The sequence below is a fragment of the Falco punctatus genome (genome assembly GCF_963210335.1).
Source record: "Falco punctatus genome assembly, contig: scaffold_27, whole genome shotgun sequence".
NCBI classification, from domain to species: Eukaryota; Metazoa; Chordata; class Aves; order Falconiformes; family Falconidae; genus Falco; species Falco punctatus.
In genome coordinates, this window is record NW_027660117.1 from 1855485 (window position 1) to 1874605 (window position 19121).

General features: G+C 44.7%; 1 pseudogene across 1 annotated transcript; it reads left to right on the forward strand.

Moving 5' to 3' along the window:
• The first annotated feature begins 7776 nt into the window (after positions 1-7776).
• Positions 7777-18740, forward strand: LOC308057947 (epoxide hydrolase 1-like; annotated as a pseudogene). Its single transcript has 9 exons — positions 7777-9269; positions 10169-10382; positions 11147-11327; positions 12110-12340; positions 12717-12846; positions 14041-14240; positions 16977-17085; positions 17413-17538; positions 18504-18740. The product of its transcript is annotated as an epoxide hydrolase 1-like (transcript).
• Positions 18741-19121: the final 381 nt, after the last annotated feature.

Below are 19121 nucleotides of genomic sequence, written 5' to 3' on the forward strand. Positions count from 1 at the left end.
CACACAAACCTGAATGGAAATCCTAAAACAAGAGGCACAAGAACTGATGGATTTTCACCATCACCAACTTTATTAATACTAATTTTATGATTACAGCTACTTGCCTTGGTGACATTTTTCAGCCATTCTTTTTATCTCAGAATTCTATGCATCATAAAATTACATTTCCTTTCTTTATTACATCAGGTGTTGTGTAACTCCCAGATTATAATCCATGTCAAGTCATGAAGGGTGTTCAGCAGGTGACAAGAGACTTTATTAAAGGTCAAATTAGATATTCATTATGTTAGTCTCTCCCCTGACTCAACTCTTCATAAAGCTAAACTGTCCTGCTCACTCATTCCCTTCTCCTGTTACAGCCTCCACTGTCCCAGTGATTATGGTGCCAGGTTTTTTCTGCCTTTTCTATTCCTCTCTGCCCTTTTGTTATGGAAGTGACCCTACTTAACACTGATTTCAAAGTGGGGATGCATAGCTGATTTATTTTGGAATTGTTACGGTGATATATACATTCCTGACCTATTTAATACACGACATCTTATTTTGGCTTTGCTTTGCTCTGCACTGAGTTTTCTCTCTCAGCACTGTGCTGTCCACAGAGGTGCCTGGAGTTTTTCCCTGAAATCAGCTCTAACTCAGAATATTTCATTTAAATATTAGGTCAGTGAAATATTTTTTCCAGCTTCCCTTAACTTCTATTGGCATACAGAGAGCTCCATCTGCAATCACTTTGTGCCACTTACCCAACTTTTGGTTCATTCCTGCTCCCACTGAAGGCAAATGCCAAAACATGAATTAGATTTCAGAGCAGCAGCCTTTACTAGGGCCTTTTGAAGTTTTTCCCAGTTGTTCTCTATCTTACATAGATTTGGCTGCCTCACTAAACACTTCATCCTCTGGATGCGGTGCAAAAGCAAGCGGTGGTCTCGTCAATGGCACTGAAGATTTCACCATTAAAACCAAATGAGCTGGACTCGATCATTCTTGGCTACCATATGTCTCAGCACTGATCATGGGGGACGTTCCTTCTGCGAGCCTTGCAACTCCTCTCACTGCAACACTGCTAAAAAATAGGTGCTTTCTCCTATGTTTTCTTTCACAACTTCATTTTTGTTCCTTGCTTCCTGCAGAACCAGTGCTGGTGCAATCACTGGGTATGTCTATAGATGTGTCCTCTCAGTACCTTTTTGATCTGTTTGCTGATTTCACCAACTTCGGCAAGCAGACATTTCAAAATTAGTTCTGAAAGGTGTTTCTACACATTTCACGAAAAGTGATTTCTTTGGAAGTGCAGGAGTGATTTTATAAACATACCTAAAGGAAACAAAATCTTAGAACAATTCAATTGTTAGAAAGTTTTTGTGTTTGTACTTGCAAAATACAAATTCTTTGTATTTGCAAATAGTAGCTGTATTTTGCAAATACATGTAGGAAACAAGGCTTCATTAGTTACACTGCTTGCGGAACTGCTTATTAATCTTAGGCAAGGATTAATCCTGCAGCTGTTGCTGCCCAGTTTTCTTAACAGCCACTTGCAAAGGGCTTTATCCTTGTACCTTTGGGAAGGGCCAGTCAGTTACGTATCTGGGATTTTGCTTAGAGAAGTCTTTCCAAGAATGCTGAAAAGCTGGAGGAGAAAAAAAAATTACACTTACAGATTTGTTGATAGAATCTTGTTTACCATATTCAGACCAATATCTTAAAATACAATACCTAATTATTTTCCCAATTGTATTTGTGGGTCCTGATATAATGCTCAAGGTCCATAGTGCTGCTTTCTTTAGGTGAGATATCTGCAGTGCTGTTACTACATTATACTCAAATGTCCCTCGTTTTCCAGACTAGATGTTTTTAATGAAAAATGAAAATCATATCCTTATGTCAGAAGTTCAGCTGATTCAGTCTTCATTCTCTTAATGCCTCTGGACCTGATGAGTCTCCTCATATTACTGTTGTTGTTGTTGTTATACAATGTAGGCATAACAACTAATAATGGACAGTAGGAAAAACCATAGAGAAATAAATAATTTGGGAAGAAGGCCACAAATACTTCCAAACAGCTAACACAGTTCCCCAAAAGGGAGGTAATAACGCACAGGATCATTGCAGAAAACTCTCCAAAATTTCCAGTGAACTGAATACATCATGAGACCAACGTCTCAAAAACAGATCTCTTCTTGCATGTTTCTTCAGGCCTGCAAAGGGGAGCTCACACACTCCAGCAGCCCTTCAGCTGCCTGCCATACCGACTGTGGGAGCTCCGTGAGCGCCTAATGCTCAGCTGATGGCACTGCAAAACCCATGCTTAGATTTGGGCTTCGCCCTTTCCCTCTGAAGCCCTTCGTTGTAAGAGCTAGTTTCAGGAAGGTGGCTGTGCAGAGCTCCAGCAGAGCGGTGGGACAGAGACAACCCGCCCCACTCTGCAACACAGCTACCCCTCGCAGCCACTGCGCACTCATGCCCACCGAAAGCAAGAACAGGAGTTTTCCAGGGTAAGGATGGAGAAAAGCAGCTTGGGATCTGGCCTGTCGTAATAGCTGCTGTTACAGGATCCTCAGCAGCAATCATTGTTATTGAGAAGGATGGAGATCGTTCTCTAGCATTTCTTTCTGCCTCAGCCAAATACTTGCTGTTAACTGCTTTTTTAGAGATTTTTTGTTAAACTAAATACATCATTGAGTATAGACCCTCTACACATACTAATTTATATGCAGCCCTTTGTTGAAGGTAAGGCCTTTGTTTCTGCCACCAATGCTTCTTCACTACATTAATGACAAATCACCCAGCATATTCTTTTCCATAAGACATTTATATCTATATTGTCCTACAAATCTTAAGACTAGTCCCTCTCTCAAGTACCTTTGGTCAGCTGCATCCTTTTTTAAAAAAAATGATTCTTGCTTTCTTTGCAAGATGATAATTTTACATGGCTTGGAGCAATGGTTGCAGGAGATATGCAATGCAATCCTAAGATTGTAAAACAACAAAAATGGGATAACTGAGCAGAGTTGAAAGTTCTATCTGTACTGATTGTATGCAGCTCCCTTCTGTATAAGAAATTCCTCATGTCTGCTGGGCACCTGGGTTAGCTAAGCCAAGCCTGCAAGCCTCCACCACACTCACCTACCAAAACTCCACAGTGTGTCCAAGCCCAAAAGGGCTATCCTTCACATTACGTTCCAGGATTAACACTCCTAGCACGCAGCACAGCAGTACCCATATCCTAGAGCACAGAAAGGTCTTGTACACCCGACTTTCAGTCCATGGCCTGGCACACATGCAGGAGCTATCACATTTTGTGCATCCAGGCTCTGAGCACAAGCTTCCAGAGCCTGCTGCCTGCCTCCCATCACCAATATCCCCAAGATTATCCCTGGGGTATCAGTGACCTAAATACACTGGTTTGGATTTGAAAGTTGCTTTTGTTTTTAATGTTGCTGAGTCTCTAAAACCAGCACGCGTAACAAACTGCCTATTTCCAAGCAGCGGTTGTGTAATTTTGCTCCCCACCCCCAGAGACGTTGCCTGCCATTCATTTAATGGGCTCAGTTTCACTGGGAAGTGCCTGGAGGAACCTCTTAGCTCCCTAATTAGCAACAGAAGGGGCCAGTCCTTGCCGGAGGTAGCAGTGAAACATTTGTGAGGTCTTCCGACAATAAGGGAGACAGAGAAGGGGCCATTTCCAGCTGGGAAAACAGTAACTTCTCTTCAGCATACAGTGCAGAGCAGAGGACTAAAGAGATGTTAGGGGGAAGGTATATTCAGAAATGAGAATGGGCTTTCTGCGCAAGAAAGGAGCATTTGTGGAGGGGGAGGAAGAGGTTGGAGAGATTGTCCTGGGCTCTCCCAAGCTGTTCATTGCTCCTGCAATCCGACTTTTATGTAATATACCATGGAGCAGCACAGAGGCCTCATGGACTGGCTACCGGTGAGGGCAGGAGCAAGGTGTTGCTGCCGTCTGCTCTCAGATGTTTGAGCTGGCTCTTGTTAGTAAGATTGAGGAATTAACAGCTTGGAGGTGCTTAGGAGCTCAGTGTTTCCTCCAGGGACGGGATCACTGAGGCTGAGCACAGAGCCTGCCATTCAGTGCCAGAGTAGACTTTGGTACCAAACAAATCTCCCACCAACCAGCTGAATGTCCTGAGACCTCACTGGAAAGGTGAAAACTTTGCTTGTCCATTGCAAGTAGGGTGATGTGCTGGGGGCTTTCCCTTAACCCCAAGGACACAGCCACACGTGGTAAGAGCTCCAATTTTTCCCATCTAATCCCATCTCTGGGCATGGCTTTTTTCATACAATACCAGTTGGAAAGAGTTGCATGTGCATGGACAGTCCCAGCTTGGACCTGTTGGACCATGGGGACCATTTTCCTTCAGAAGTCATGCAGGGAAATACAGCATTCAGTGTCTTTGGCCTGTAGGAGCAAAGATCCGGCATAACACATGAAATCCTTGTTAGCCTTAGGACCTTCCTTAAAAGCAAAGGAAGAACATAACGTTCAAAGACAGAGTGATGCCATGGGGCAAGCAGGGTTTTGGGAACCTGGAAGAGCACAGGAGAGATCTGAAGCTTCCAGTTGTCCTGCCCTGCAACATCACTGGCCAGCAGCTCACTGGTAGTGGCCACCGACCAGAAAAAAAGAAGAGAGCTGGTCCCTGGTATAAGTCAGGAGACCATATTCACAAAGATCCCCTGTTAATGAGCACCATTTGCTTTCTAGTAATGCTTAAGACAGTGAACCTGATCTTGTGCATGCAAAAGGAAAATTACGCAGCAATGCCTTCATGCTGTAAGATGATGGCTTGATGATCTTAAAAGGTCTTTTCCAACCTCAACAATTCCATGAATCTATGATTCTGTGAAGGGCAGTGCATTACAGTTGGGGCCATAAATCCCAGCAAGGGCCTTGCAACGGCTCCAAAGGTCAGAATAATCATTTCCAAGTTGCCACAGCATCTCAAGCTATAAAAGAGCTGCGTTCAAAGGTTTTGTGCTCCATTCTTACCCCTGTTCAATAGCCCATTTCATAATGAGAAGTCACCAGCTTTCCTCCCTGTGTTTCAGGTTTCAGTATTAATGGCATTGATGAGGCTTGGATTGTGATTACGTGAAACTGGCAACGAGAAACACATAAAGTCCAAAATAGAAAAAAGCCCAAATACACACAAAAAAAGTGTTATTACTGGTGCTGCGAGCTCCTCTTTCCCACAAGAGGGCACCCAGTGTTTGCAGAACTACTGCTTGGCCTTTGGGTGCTTTCTCCAGCAGCAGGTCACACTGTACCAGCAGTAGCGAACGGGTCTGGGAGAGCTGGCAGGTTGTGTTGTGTTTGGCTCCTCCTGCTTGTATCCAGCTGTTAAACCAGCTGAAAAAATACATTACGGTAACATTTCCATGTCTGTATTTTCTATCATTGCTGCAGGGGTGATCCTGCAGATCAGTGACAAGAGCAAGAGAAAAGCATAGGAAACAAGCTTTCTGTTAGTATGTGATTTGTGCAATGGGAACATATGAAATCCCTTTATAAAATGATGCCTGTCGCACAGGGACTGTGGGAAGTTTAGACATTTGGAAGTTTAGACAGAGGTGCAATAGTGAGATTCAGTGTATCAAATTTTATTCTCTCTCCTTTTGGGTTGGTTTGGTTTTTTTTTTTCCCATGCCAGAGTAGCAGCTGAACCAGCAAAAGCACAGCACTGGGACAGAGGCAGAATTTTTTCTAATAGTGCTCCGAAGGGGGCTTTTTAAAAATGGGTTTGCTAAGACGTCTGTCATTAAGAATAAGGGATCCTGCCCCAATGCAGGGAGATGCTCTGAGACATTTTTGCAGGTCCTTTCCTGTGGGATTCCCCTTTCCATTTATGAGACATGCATCAAAATCTCGTGGGAGGCAGCCTTGCTGTCTCCAGCAAGCAGTTTCTGCCTGAATTTGTGCATTTTGGCCTCGAGAGGTTGTAAGAGAGGAGGGGAAAAACCCCTTGCTTTCCACTGCTGCTGCATCCCAGGACGGAATTTCCTCTGGGAACCCTTTGATCTCTGCTCACCAGCACTCACACAAAACTCCTGCACATCCCCTGCATTTCAGTAGATGGGATCCTGGCATCCCAGCTGTTCCAGATTTATCGGGGGTGAAGGTGGTGGTGAGGTGTTGCCTTTTAGCCCCAGGGTATTAGTGGCCTTGGTGTGTCACCTTGTATCTTAAGTAAAAGCCATTCTGACTTTCCCAAGCTTTTTATACAGAAAGCAGCAACTTCTGTCTTTTCTTTGTAGCTGTAACTAGCTCTGCTGGCTCTTCTCCCACATTCCTGGTATAGATAAATTCACTCACAGCTGTTTAAGCCAGTCCTTCCTCCACCAGCCTTTATGCTTTTTCCCAGTGCTAAGTAAGAAACAGAATTTCCTCGAGGTCTCTTTTGTCTACCGACGACACCACAGCCTGCGGTACCTCAACCTGGCTCTTTACAGGGTCCTCAGCTACCTTCCACATGGGTTGTAGTTCTTTCCCCTTGTTGCTAATAATTCCCTTGTCTGCTGACTATAGTCCCTCTGCAATCAGGGATGTCATCTTCCAAGAGGCCTCAAAAGAGCTGGTTTTGTTTGGGAAATAGAACCTTAAAGCTAAGTAATCCCAGACGGATGTAACCAGAAATAGCTGTGGTGTAGCAATAAACTGAACTTTGACCAAATGAAGGATTTACAAGCTTTTCTTCCTGATGACTCTTTTTTGATGGCACAGTGGCTGCATATGAAGTCACGGTATGAGACCTAACCATCACAGAGCTCACTGGTGATGGTACTTCGCTTAGAGCGTTGCATGGAGATAGGAATCATTTTCTCTCACAGTAAGATGTAGTTATTCCTGGACTGAAGCACAGCAAGGACACAATTTAGGAAAGAGAAGCCTTTACCTAGTAAGATTTTACTAACCATGAAGGAAATGAAGTCTAAAAATGAGCTAAAACAAAGCATTGATTTCTGTGGAAAATGAAAAGCAACTTTTCCTTTTTTGTTTGGGCTGCTGCAGATCACAGGTGCACATGGAATAGAGCCACACGATGCACAGGTCAGAAGGGGCACATGGAGGTCAGCTCATCGCAGCTTCTGCTCAGAGCAGGTTCAGGTAGATCAGGTTGCTCAGTGCCTTGTTCCTGTCAAATTTTGATTGCCTCTAAGGATGGAGATCCCACATCCTCTCTGGGCCCCTGTCCCAGTGTCTGAATACCTCCATGGTGAACTAATTTTTCCTCACATCTAACCAGAATTTCCCTTCTTGCAATTTGCGTCCATTGCCTTTTGTTCTTGGTCCATTTTTCCTACACTCTCCACTAGGTAGATGCAGACAGCAGTAAGACCCCACCGTTTGCCTTCTCTCCTCCAGGCTGAACAAGCCCAGGTCTCTCTGTCTCTCCTGGTACACCACATGGCTCCAGCCCCCCAGCAGCCTGGTGGCCCTGACCACCGAGGGTGGGCAGCCTCACTCCAGCCCTTCCTCTGCCAGCAAGGCCAGCACTGGACATGGCACTCCAGATGTGGCCCCACAAGTGCTGAAGAGAGCGAAGGATCACCTCGCTCAGCCTGCTGGCTAACACGCTTGCTATCTAGCCCTGTACGCACCGGCCTTTGCTGCACCTTGTTGACTCAGGCTCAGCTGAGGACCTCAGGCCAGGCTCTGCAGAGCTGCTTTCTATGCATCTGGCGTCCAGCCTGTGCTGATGCACGGAGCTGTTCCCTCCCCATGCAGGACCTGGCATTTGTCTCTTGCTGAACTTGATTTGCAAGCGCACGTTTAGGCAATAGGTGGCACTGATGGTTGATGTAGCTTGCATTGTCACCAGGAGAGTGTCGCTGCGGAAGAGAAAGCCAGCAGAGGAGACACCTGGGTTGTTTCGCTGGGAGCTGTGGCTAGGCGAGGAGGAGCGGACATGTGGCAGGAGATGCTTCCAAACGCCTGGTGAGATCTCTTTGGCACAGGGAGGAGGGACTCTAAACAGGGGTCCCCAGGGTTGGGGCAGGAGAAAGGCCCGGTGGGGTCCACCAGGCCATCGGTGGGTGGGAGCATGCAGCTGAGCTTTCCTGAGCATGGGTAGGGAGGAGGTTTTATAAGACTGAGCCTTGTTCTGTGCCACTCAGAGAGCTGTTTCTGGGACATGCTTGCTTTGTTAGCAGTGCCGAGTTTGTGCTGTTGCCGTGATAACTGGTTTCGTGCCTCTGACTCACTAAACTCCAGGATGTAAGTGCAGGGGGTTGTTATTACTTGTTGCATAAGCTACTCAGCCTCCAGGGAGGTGGAGGCTGACACTGTTTGCTCTTAGGAGCTCTTGGTCTTCTTTGTCTGGGAGTGGTTTCAGGAGATACTTCCTTAAAAATCACATAGACTGTCTCAGAGATCAATTACCCAATTGCCTTCACTACTGCTGGGGTGTCCAGTACAGGCACTGTGTTCTGCATCACAGGTAGCAGTGGGAAAGGGTACCAGGCAACAGGAAACACCCAGTGGATTTGGTTTTTCATGGAGTTTCCTGTCCTTTTTAATTTTTTTTTGTCTCAAGGCATCGTAATTATGACACCAAACAGCTCCCTCATCTAGCTGCAGAGTAACAAGACTTTCTCTGTTGCTTCTAACTTTTTGGTAGATTTTAGATTCTGCTTTTCTTGCAAGAGAATCTACCAGGCTAAAAGAGAACCAACGAGGATGTTTCCTTTTTCTTGCGGGCAGATGAGACCTAAAAGCTTGGTATCCAGTCAGGAGTAGCTGGAAGTAGCAAAGGTACAGCAGCTCACTGAACCTGAACAGGGAAGGGTCCCACAAGCTGCTCCTCATGCCAGCCCTGGGCAGGATGAGTACCACGTGGCTGGCAGCAGAGTAACCCTTGAGCTTGGAAGTCCCCTGCCAAGGCTGGGCACCTATCGCTACACAGCTGCCAAAATAAACTATTTACTTGGCTGAAGTAACACAGCCCTCTGTAGGATGAAACACCGCAAGGACACCTACCCAGTTGTTCAGTGCCTTTTATCTAAATTGTGCTGAAGGCGGGAATATTATGGTGACAAACTATCTAGCTAAAACACAGCCCAGAAACACTGTCTCTGTTGCCAGCCAGCTGAACAGCTTGTGATCCCATGGCTGCGCGGTAAATGGTGCTGGCAGGGGATGTTCCTTACACCATCCCCAAGGGATGGTACCATTCAGACAACACTATCAGACCAAGAATCTTTCCCACCCCACCCCCACCCCCATTTTCTAGGGATGGCACCTTGTCCCGGATCAGGTAAGTGAAATAGCTGCTCTGTGCTGAGGAGTTCACTTTTTATTAGCACCTGGGCTGGGGCACAGCATAGTCCCTTCCATACCCTGTATGACAAAAAATCTTCATTCACAGTCTTCTTTGAGCCCCCTGCAATAGCCCCAGACAGCTCTGCTAATCCCCAAGGGAAGCTGGAGAGCTTGAGGCACAGGTCAGGGGGATGGGAAGGGACACTACATTTAGGACTGATTGCTGAAGGGTTTGAACGGTTTTAAAACATTGCTGTCTGTCTGTTAAATCCAGCTCTGGCGCCTTAGCTCCCACACCTCAAGAAAGTCTGAAACTTTGCTGTCTAGGTAAGAAAAAGAGGCACCAGACAGACAAGTTGAGACCTTTACCTATGGACAGCTATGGTGGAGGGCTAGCGTTGCCCTAAAAGATGACTGAATCTGTAGGGGAGCTATGTATGTAGCACAGTCAAGGGGCATGTCTAGCACATCCAGCTGTCTCCAGCAGCTGAAAACTCTTGTCTCTGCTCCTCAGCCCACTCTGTGCAGTTTTTATTCCTGAAGCTGTCCAGGTGCTACTATCCCATTCACTTCAGTACCTGCCTTAAAACAGATAGATCCAGATCCTACTGATCCTTGTCTCCCAGGGCACACCTGGTACATAAGGAGAGGGACAGAGAAGCCTTGTGATTAACAAGTCCTGATCAGCAAAGGCTTAAGGTCCCTAAGAAACACTGGTAGATGTAACCCTGCCACAAATCCTGCCTGCGATCTTCAAAAATAACAGAAACACCCAGCCCCTGCTGACTGCATGGGGTTTGTTACTCACGTCCAACCAATGTGACTACAAGCCTCAGCATAGTCCCTTTACCCTTGACACTTCTGTTGGGCGCAAACAATTTTATGCCTCCCCAGGTCATTTGAATGTTCTCAGAGGAATGCAGTCCTGGTCCCTGTGGCCGCTCTGGGCATTGGAGGGATGCTGGTTTACTGGCTGAGGTCTAGACACAAGATCAAGACTATTGAAATGGGCAATGGATGGTGGGGCTCAGATGAAAGACCTCTAAAAGGGAAAGAAGATGAAAGTATCTGTCCCTTCAAGACTGAAACATCTGACAAAGAAATTGAGGTGCCCGTGCCTGGGAGGTAAGGAGGGGCAGAAAGCTGCGAGGTGGAGCCAGTTCATCACCCACCTTACTGCTTTGAGGTGATGCCTTGGGGGCAATAGCCAGCGCAGGTCCGTTAGATGATGCTCTGGCTCACTGCCCTTTATGAATGGGATTTGAGCTCAGATTCACTGCAATGTCTTTACGCTTTCTGAGACCACAGACTCTCAATGCAACCTGGGGCTGCTCCTGCAGAAAGGCCATGCTTTGAGCAGCAGAATTTGACAGCAGGTCTGCAGTGGTGGAATGGGGTGGGAGGGCACCGGGATAGCAAAGGCACCAGTAGGGCAGGACTGAGGGGCTTCCGCAGAGGACAGGGTTGGAAGGGTGAAGAAGGATGGGGTCCTTCCTTCTGTCCCTACAAGCCTGTCACTAATTATCTGGCCAACTAGCAGTCGGTAGCACAGGCTGAGCTGCTTATTCTTCTCTCAGCTGGCAGTGCTGGCAAGTTCCTAGTGCCCAAAACCCTAAAGCGAGTTAGCAGTAAGGCAAGCGTAGAACCCACTACTCCTGGGTGCCCTAGGGGAACTGCTAACCTGTAGAGAAATATATTCTCCATATAAATGATTCAGGAAGTTATACAGAGTATGGCACTGCTTCAGGAGGGCTTGTGGTGTCCCAGAGAGAGACACAGAAGCCGGTGGAGCCAGGAGAGCCTGTTCATGCCTGCCTTAGCATAGGGCACATGCAGGCATCTGGCCAGCCTTGCAAGAGCTCCTGTCCGCAGGACCTGCATCGCCGCCTGGAGCAGGCCCGCTACACACCGCAGCTGGAAGGGGCTGCCTTCCGCTACGGCTTCACCTCCAGCTACCTGCAGAAGGTGGTGGCCTACTGGAGGAACCCGTTTGACCGACGCAAGCAAGTGGAAATCCTGAACAAATATCCCCATTTCCGAACCACCATTGAAGGTGAGGGGGTCTCTGTGGCTTGAGCAGGTCTCACTCTGAAATGCACAGAGAGAATGGGGGGCTTTAAGAGGTTACTCTATTAAGACAACAGTGTGCATAACAGCTTAATGAAGGATCAGTAGTGGAGGCTATGTTATTAGTAACCCTCTATAGATTAAGATCATTGCACAGTGGTGATAAGATTAGATCTGCTTGAAGATGGGCTTCATCTGGCTCTGAACCTGCACTAAATAACAACGAGGTTTTCTTCTGCTATTGCCTTGAAGCCACCTTTGAAAACTGTAAAATTTACCCAGGCCCTGAGGTTGGAATATCCACCACCACCACCCAGTTTAGCCAGGTGAGGTTAGCCAGACTTTAGATAAGTGATCTGCAGGTTAAACTTATATCCTGCGCTTACTTTTTCCATGTTTCTCTTTTTATCACCCACACATTTTGTAATTTAGTCATGTTTTTGCACGTGTCTTAGCTGCATTATGCTATGCATTGAAGTGCAGCTGTACTTATATACTGTAAGACCAATTTCTCAGGAGGTGGATGCTCAGTCTCCTGTGACCCCAGTAACTGGGACTGGGATCAATACCTCTGTCTGTAAGTAAAAGATGAGACACAGGTAAAATACCAGGCATGTCCTTTCAGCTAGGCATCTTCTTGCCATGGGTTGATTGTGTACCTTCTGCTGTGAATGCTAATCACAGTTTTGCCACCCTCCTTCTTCAGAGTTTGGAACAGAAACTGTGATGGAACTAAGGCTTTAATTTATCTGTCTGGATGTGTGGCAGGGATTGATATCCATTTTATCCACGTGAAGCCCTCCTATGTCCCTCACAGTTGAGCTGTTCAACCTCTGCTGATGGTCCACGGCTGGCCTGGCTCCTTCTACGAGTTCTACAAGACCATCGCTCTACTCACAGAGCCAGCTGAGCATGGCCTGAATGAGGGTGACATGGTGTTTGAGGTCATCTGCCCATCCATCCCAGGATATGGCTTCTCTGAGGCACCACACCAGAAAGGTGAGCGATGAAAAGGCGCTGTTGGAATTGCCAGGTTCTTGGAGCCTCAGTCATCCCTGGCCCTCACCAGGGAATGCAGTTTGTGAATGCAGATGCTTGGCTCTGCACTAACACCCATGTGGCTGAGGCTCTGGGGCTGGCTGTGGAGATCTGGAAGGTAATGGTAGCTGGAAACCAGGTCTGCTTTCCACTTTATCCACTTTCCACTGAATTTCCATCTTGTGTTCACTGTATTGCCAAGGAGCAAGGCAGAGCAGCATAGCACACTGTGCCTTTACACAGCAGCATACTCATGTGCCTCTGTCAGACCATGATCTTTGGCCAGGGGATGATACACCAAGACAAACAGGTTTCCTCTGTTTCTCTTTACCTACAGGCTTTGACAGCAAAGCAACTGCTCGGAAATTTCATAAGCTGATGAATAGATTGGGCTCCAAAGAATACTACCTACAGGGAGAAGACTGGGGATCTCTTATTACCACAAACATGGCCCAGATGCTGCCACAGTGAGTAGCAAAGGGAATCAGTGCAGAGAAGGTTTCTCCAGTTCTTACCCTACCTTCTGGCTCCACGGTCCGGGTCCTGCCTTCTGTTTGCCCTGCCTCTCATCGCCTTCTGCTTTGTTTTCTCCAGGGGTATCCCCACCCCTGTGCATTCAGTCATATTCACGTGCTTTGCATTGACAGTGGTATTTGCATTCTCACGCTTTCTAAATTTCATAGAATCATAGAAGCATTTAGGTTGGAAAAGACCTTTAAGATCATTGAGTCCAACCATAAACCTAACACTGCCAAGTCCACTGCTAAACCAGGTCCCTAAGTGCCACATCTACACACCTTTTAAATACCTCTACCACTTCCCTGGGCAGCCTGTTCCAATGCTTGGCAAACCTTTTAGTGAAGAAATTTTTCCTGATATCCCATCTGAACCTCCCCTGGCACGACTTGAGGCCATTTCCTCTCATCCTCTCACTTGTTACCTGGGAAAAAGTGACCAACACCCGCCTTGTTACAACCTCCTTTCCTGTAGTTTTAGAGAGCAAGAAGGTCTCCCCCAAGCCCCCTTTCCTCCAGACTAAACAAGCCCAGTTGCCTCAGCTGTTTCTCATAGGACTTGTTCTCTAGACCCTTCACCAGCTCCGTTGCTCTTCTTTGGACACATCTTTCTTGTAGTGAGAGGCCCAAAACCGAACACAGTATTCGAGGTGCAGCCACACCAGTGCTGGGTACAGCATCACTGCCCTTGTCCTGCTGGCCACGCAATTTCTGACACAAGCCAGGATGCTGTTGGCCTCCCTTATCTAGGGAAGAGTTGTACAGAGAAAAATGGAGTGCTGTTTGGCTTCTCTTTCACTAGGCATGGAAGTAAGCTCTGCTGCATTTTGATTTGAGACCTCAAGGATCATCATTCTAAATCAGGAAGGAGATAAATTTAAAATTGGCAGGGAGAAAAGGAAGGAGCTCAGCCTTTCAGCAGCTGATCAGTACCACGAAGTATAGGACTTTCCTGGATGGAGATGGCACCAGCTGTACCATTTTTAACTCTCCCAAATTTTTTTGGAAATCACGATAAATGTGAAGGGCTTATGTATTTGGCTTAGTGAAATGCTTCTATTACAGCTCCCGTCAGACTTATTTTCTAGAAAATTTGGAAACAGAAAATGGCTTGATTTAACCTTCTATTCATTAACTTGATTTCAGATCTGTGAATCTTATCTTCGCTGGCAGAGAAGGTTTGAGAAGGATGATTTCCGTGATGCTTGGGGCTTATATACCATGGCTCATAGGCTTTACTAGGGAAGATGTTAGACGTATGTATCCTTTCATCCAGAAGAATATACATGAACTATTGCGAGAGTCTGGATACTTACACATCCAAGCCACCAAACCAGACACTGCAGGTAATGAACCTTCTCTATATCACTATGAACTTTGTATACTGACTGCTTAAGGCGTATAAACACATAGTTGAACAAAAGCCAACCATGTCTGAGAAGCAGTGAATTCTGGTGACTGAATGCAAGACATGGGGACAAGAGCTGTGTAAAAGGAAGTGAAAAGGAACCGCTTAAAGAAAGACGGAGACTACAAATATCACTTTTCAAGGTCTGTTAAATGGCATACCACTTCTCTATGGCAAAGAAACCCTTTGCAAAATGCCTCTTAAAGTAAAGCACAGGACCCTGAAATTGAAGCTTCTAGAAATAAATGTGGGTGAAAACAAGAAAAATAAGCAAGTGCAATGTGAATCTTGCAGAAAGGTAGACACAGCCATAATACCTGAAGCCAGAAGCATGATGTAGTGGGACCAGTAGATAAGGAGTCTGAAGAAAGGTATGGCCATCTCAGAAAAGTTACATGATTTATTTGTATAATATTATCAAAGATTATGGGGTATTCCTTTATTGAAATAAACCCTCATCAGGAAAGACAGCAGAGCTGTCTCAGACTGGCATCAGGTACGGAGACCATAGAAGGAATAGCACCCCATCCTGGCATTTAACTGGAAAAGAGGAAACTCAAAGTGAAACGTCAGCTAATGCCTAGTCTGTTGCTTGAACTGATTGCAATATCAGAGAAATAAAAGGAGACAAACCAGATACCAGGTTGGGGTTTTTTGGGTTTTCTTTTCAAAAGCCAAACAATGAAGACAGCCCCCAGAAAAACAAAGACCAGTATGTCTAGTGTCTGATCAGAAAACTAGCAGAAATGTTTTTAAAAGGAGAATTCATTTACAGGTGATAATATCACAGGGAAATCGTGCTTCAAATATCAGAGCTCTGGCAGGATCAAGAAGCTGTGGACCTAGTAATGGAACATATTTAATTTCCAAAAAAAGTTTTGTTGAGGTTCCTTCCCCCAGTGTTCTTAAAGACATTAAACTGCCTTAAGAAAAAGATTAAGTTCATGGGTTAATAACTAGTTAACATGAGAATTCATGAATATAAATAAGTAAGCAAGTTCCAGGGGAGAGAGAGTATCACAAAAATCTGTGCTGGCACCCGTACCTTTCAATATGATCTTAATTTCTCTACAGATAAAAGTGAATGGTTAAGTGAAAATCTGACACCTATCCAGGGTTTGGTTTAATCTAAAGATAAATGGTTTTGTAACTCTCTGCAGTTAAGTGACTGGTTGATTAAACTGGCCAATAAAAACTGATGTCAACAAAGTCCAAAGCAATTTAAGCAGAGGAAGAAAATCACGATGGGCTCTAGTTTGGTTGCTGCTATGTGAGAGAATCCAAGAGTCAAGGACAGTGCTTTGAAACGTCAGCCAGCTCAGACTTTAAGAGAATCTTACAAACTCTTAAAGAAAGCAAAAAGAGAGTAAGACAAAACACTAAATCCATGATATTTAGAATCTGTTCCACCCCTGTTTCATTAATATATTTTATAATCAAAAGAATACAAGAAGGGGAGAAAAAGAACCCTAAAGTGACCAAGCAGCTTCCCTACAAGCACTGTACATAGTCTAGGACTCTTTAACCTGGAAAAAAAGAAGAGCAGGGATTTTGTAGCACACTAAAATTGTGAAAGGTAGAAAATAAATAGGGGGAAAAAATACATATTCCCTGCTTAGTCTCAAAAAATATCTATATTATCAGTTTAGTTCTCATTAGGCAGGTTTAAAGCAAAGCTACAGTATTTTCACTCACCAGAAGCTGTGGTACCTAAGATGTGTACAGGTTGAATCATTAGTAAGCTGCAAACAAGACTGGTATTTCTGAGCATCCAGTCCATGAAAGTTGAATACAGTGATTCGGAGACAGCTTTCAGCTCAGAAAATGCTCACCTCCAGACGGGTCATATGTTAGCTGGCACATTTTAGCCTGCCCTACCTTTGCTGGTCAAAGCATTTACATGACTTTGATGTGTAGCAAATCACTTTAGGCCTGACAGCACAGGGAAACTGTTGTGCCAATGCACAAACTTACTTTGCATTAAATATGTCCACTATTAAATTGAAATCACATTGTGCATCATCTTCTACGCAGTCATTCAGTGCTAAAGTCACACTAAAATACACTTGAGAGTAGGCAATTCTAAGGATACTGTAAAACTACAGCCTGGAGTGTGGTACAGGAATTTTCCCAAGGCAAGCTCTACCACTGCTGAAGTAATCCCCACCCGTTTTACAGGTTAAAACACAGATATAATATGCTGTGTTTATAATGTTTGTTAGCATTCCCCAAAGGCAGGAGCAGATAGCAGATACACACCACTCCACTGTTGTTTAAATTACATAGAAAGTGAACAGCACTCAGGGTCCCAGTTAGCCATCCTAAGCAGGACAGCGCTCCCAAACAGTTTATCTGAAATTTCTTTTCAGAGTGTAATCCCTTTACATCTGAATTTGCTCTTTCTGCCACACATTACCAAGAAGCCCAGAGGATTTTCTTAACTCCTATTTTCTTTTGTATAGGAATTGCTCAACTTTATAGTGCTGTCAGTTATAGCCAAAATTCCATTGGGGTGAACTTTTCAAGAATAAAGTACTACCAGGGCTAGTAAAACGCACTCTTTACTGAATTCTCATAGAAAACTCTGAAGAATTGATGTAAGTCCAGTTTAACTCCCACTGAAGTATTTGCAATGCCAGGCAACTGCAATGGTTCTCTTCTTCTCTTGAATTAGGTTGTGGACTGAATGACTCCCCTGGGGGGCTTGCTGCATATATATTGGAAAAATTCTCTACCTGGAGAGATAAATCATTTCTGCATAAAGATGATGGAGGCTTGGAAAGGTAAGAAAACAGGTGCTCTTCCATGAGAGGACTCATTAAAAGAATGAGCAATGGTAACTAATGAGGAGATAGGTAAAAGACTGGCCAAAGCTGAATTTTGAGCATGAAAGGTTACACATGACAAGTAGTAGTGTAAACTCACAGCAGACTGCCTGCAAACTACTGCTTCAGCACCGGGCAGTTTTGCTCTGGGCACATGGGTGCCAATTAATTTGCTGCTTGAAAACAAGTGGAGAACAAGAACAACTGTTCTTCAGGGCATGAGCCCAATATAGCGTATTGAGAAACAGCTTCCAATGAAACGTCTTCATCTTTTTCTATCAATAGCAAATACACTCTTGATGAGCTTTTGGCCAATGTGATGATTTATTGGGTGACATCCTCCATTGTGTCCTCAATGCGATTCTACAAGGAGAACATCTCCAAGGACCCTGGTCTAACAGGTGATGCCAGGTAATGAAGTGGTAGGTGTAAGAAAGATTTGCAAATGAGATTGAACCACGTTTGCCTGTATAAACATTTAGATTACTTTAAAACAGCAAACTTAAGTTGTTAAAAAAAATAATCTAAGTTCTTATTTTCTTTTGATAAAAATAGTTGAGTCATTTTTCTTTTGAACCTGTAATTCACACAAAGTAGCTTGTAGCCAAGACAATGCAGCGGACATATCAAACTATATTCAGTCTTGTGTTCAAACTACAGGTCTATATACTTAGTCACCAAACAAATGTGATCTCTGGCTCAGTTCAGTTAAAACAAAACAGAAAATCAGGAGCATTTCCAAGAGAGACGTTTAAACTGAATTAGGAAGCATACGGCTTAGTGGTGGATAAAACTAACGACTACAAGTGTTAAGCACAAACTTGGGGAAGCAATCTGGAGAGCAGTACCTTCTAACAAACCAAGCACCTTCTAACAGCCACTGACTTTAAGATGACTATAAGAGAGGCTGACCAGAAAATGCTGCAGAACGGAATTCCATGTGATTGATCACACAAACAAATAGAAGAGTCTTTTCCTTTGTAGACCGAGCCAGCTTACCTTTCCTCAACTCATTCGTTACGCTGGTACTATAAATTCTAAAGTAAACTTGAGCAGGCTCATTTCTGACTGTCACAAAGAGGTGATGCGTCTTGCCATTTATCGCAAAACTGTAAAACAAGGTAAGTTTAAAAATAGGAAACGTTTCAAGATTGAACCGTGTGCGAAGTTGGCTCTACTTTACGTTTTTGGGTATAATATTCTCATACTCAAGGAGACTCAAATACAAGCAAAGCTTTTCAGCAGAGTACAAACCACAAAATGTGTCGCTGCGGTGAAGCTCTGCCAGCTGACTGTGGCAATTACTAGAGTCAGGAGGTTTTTATAGAATTTCCCCAGGACTTTTTTCAAAAAGGCACTTAGTTAATGTCCTCTAGGTTTGCAGTGTATGTTCCCACAGGGACTGCAGCTTTTTCCTCAGGAGCTAGTACATACACCACGGGTCTGGGCAAAGGAGGTCTTCAAGAACATCATCACTTACTCTTACATGCCACGTGGAGGGCATTTTGCTGCCTTTGAGGGACCAAAGCTTCTGGCACAAGACATCATGCACTTTGTCAGAAAGGTGGAACAGCTGTGAACATGCACTTTAGATACATATACAGAACAGAAGCAAGTTGTTCTGCCACCAGCAGAACCTTTACTTTGAGGGATCAAATAAATCCAATGTAATCACATAGAGAAAACAACATTTCATTTTGATAATCATTACAGTACTAAAATTGTTAATGAAGCTCTAAAGCTTTTCTAAAGAATAAAAGAAAAAACCCCAAAGTAAGCAACTTGTCTTCTTTCACTCCTGGCACCGTATCATTGCTGCACTCATAGTTCAAGTGTAACAGAATACATGAACGGTTTACTGCAGTAACACTGCACTCATCTGGGGAAGAGAGTAGAAAGAAACCAGCCCCTTGATCCTTAGAACGAAGGCTTCTGTTTAAAAGCTTCTTTAAACACTTGAGTGCTAGCGTCTGAAATATGCATTACAAGCAGCT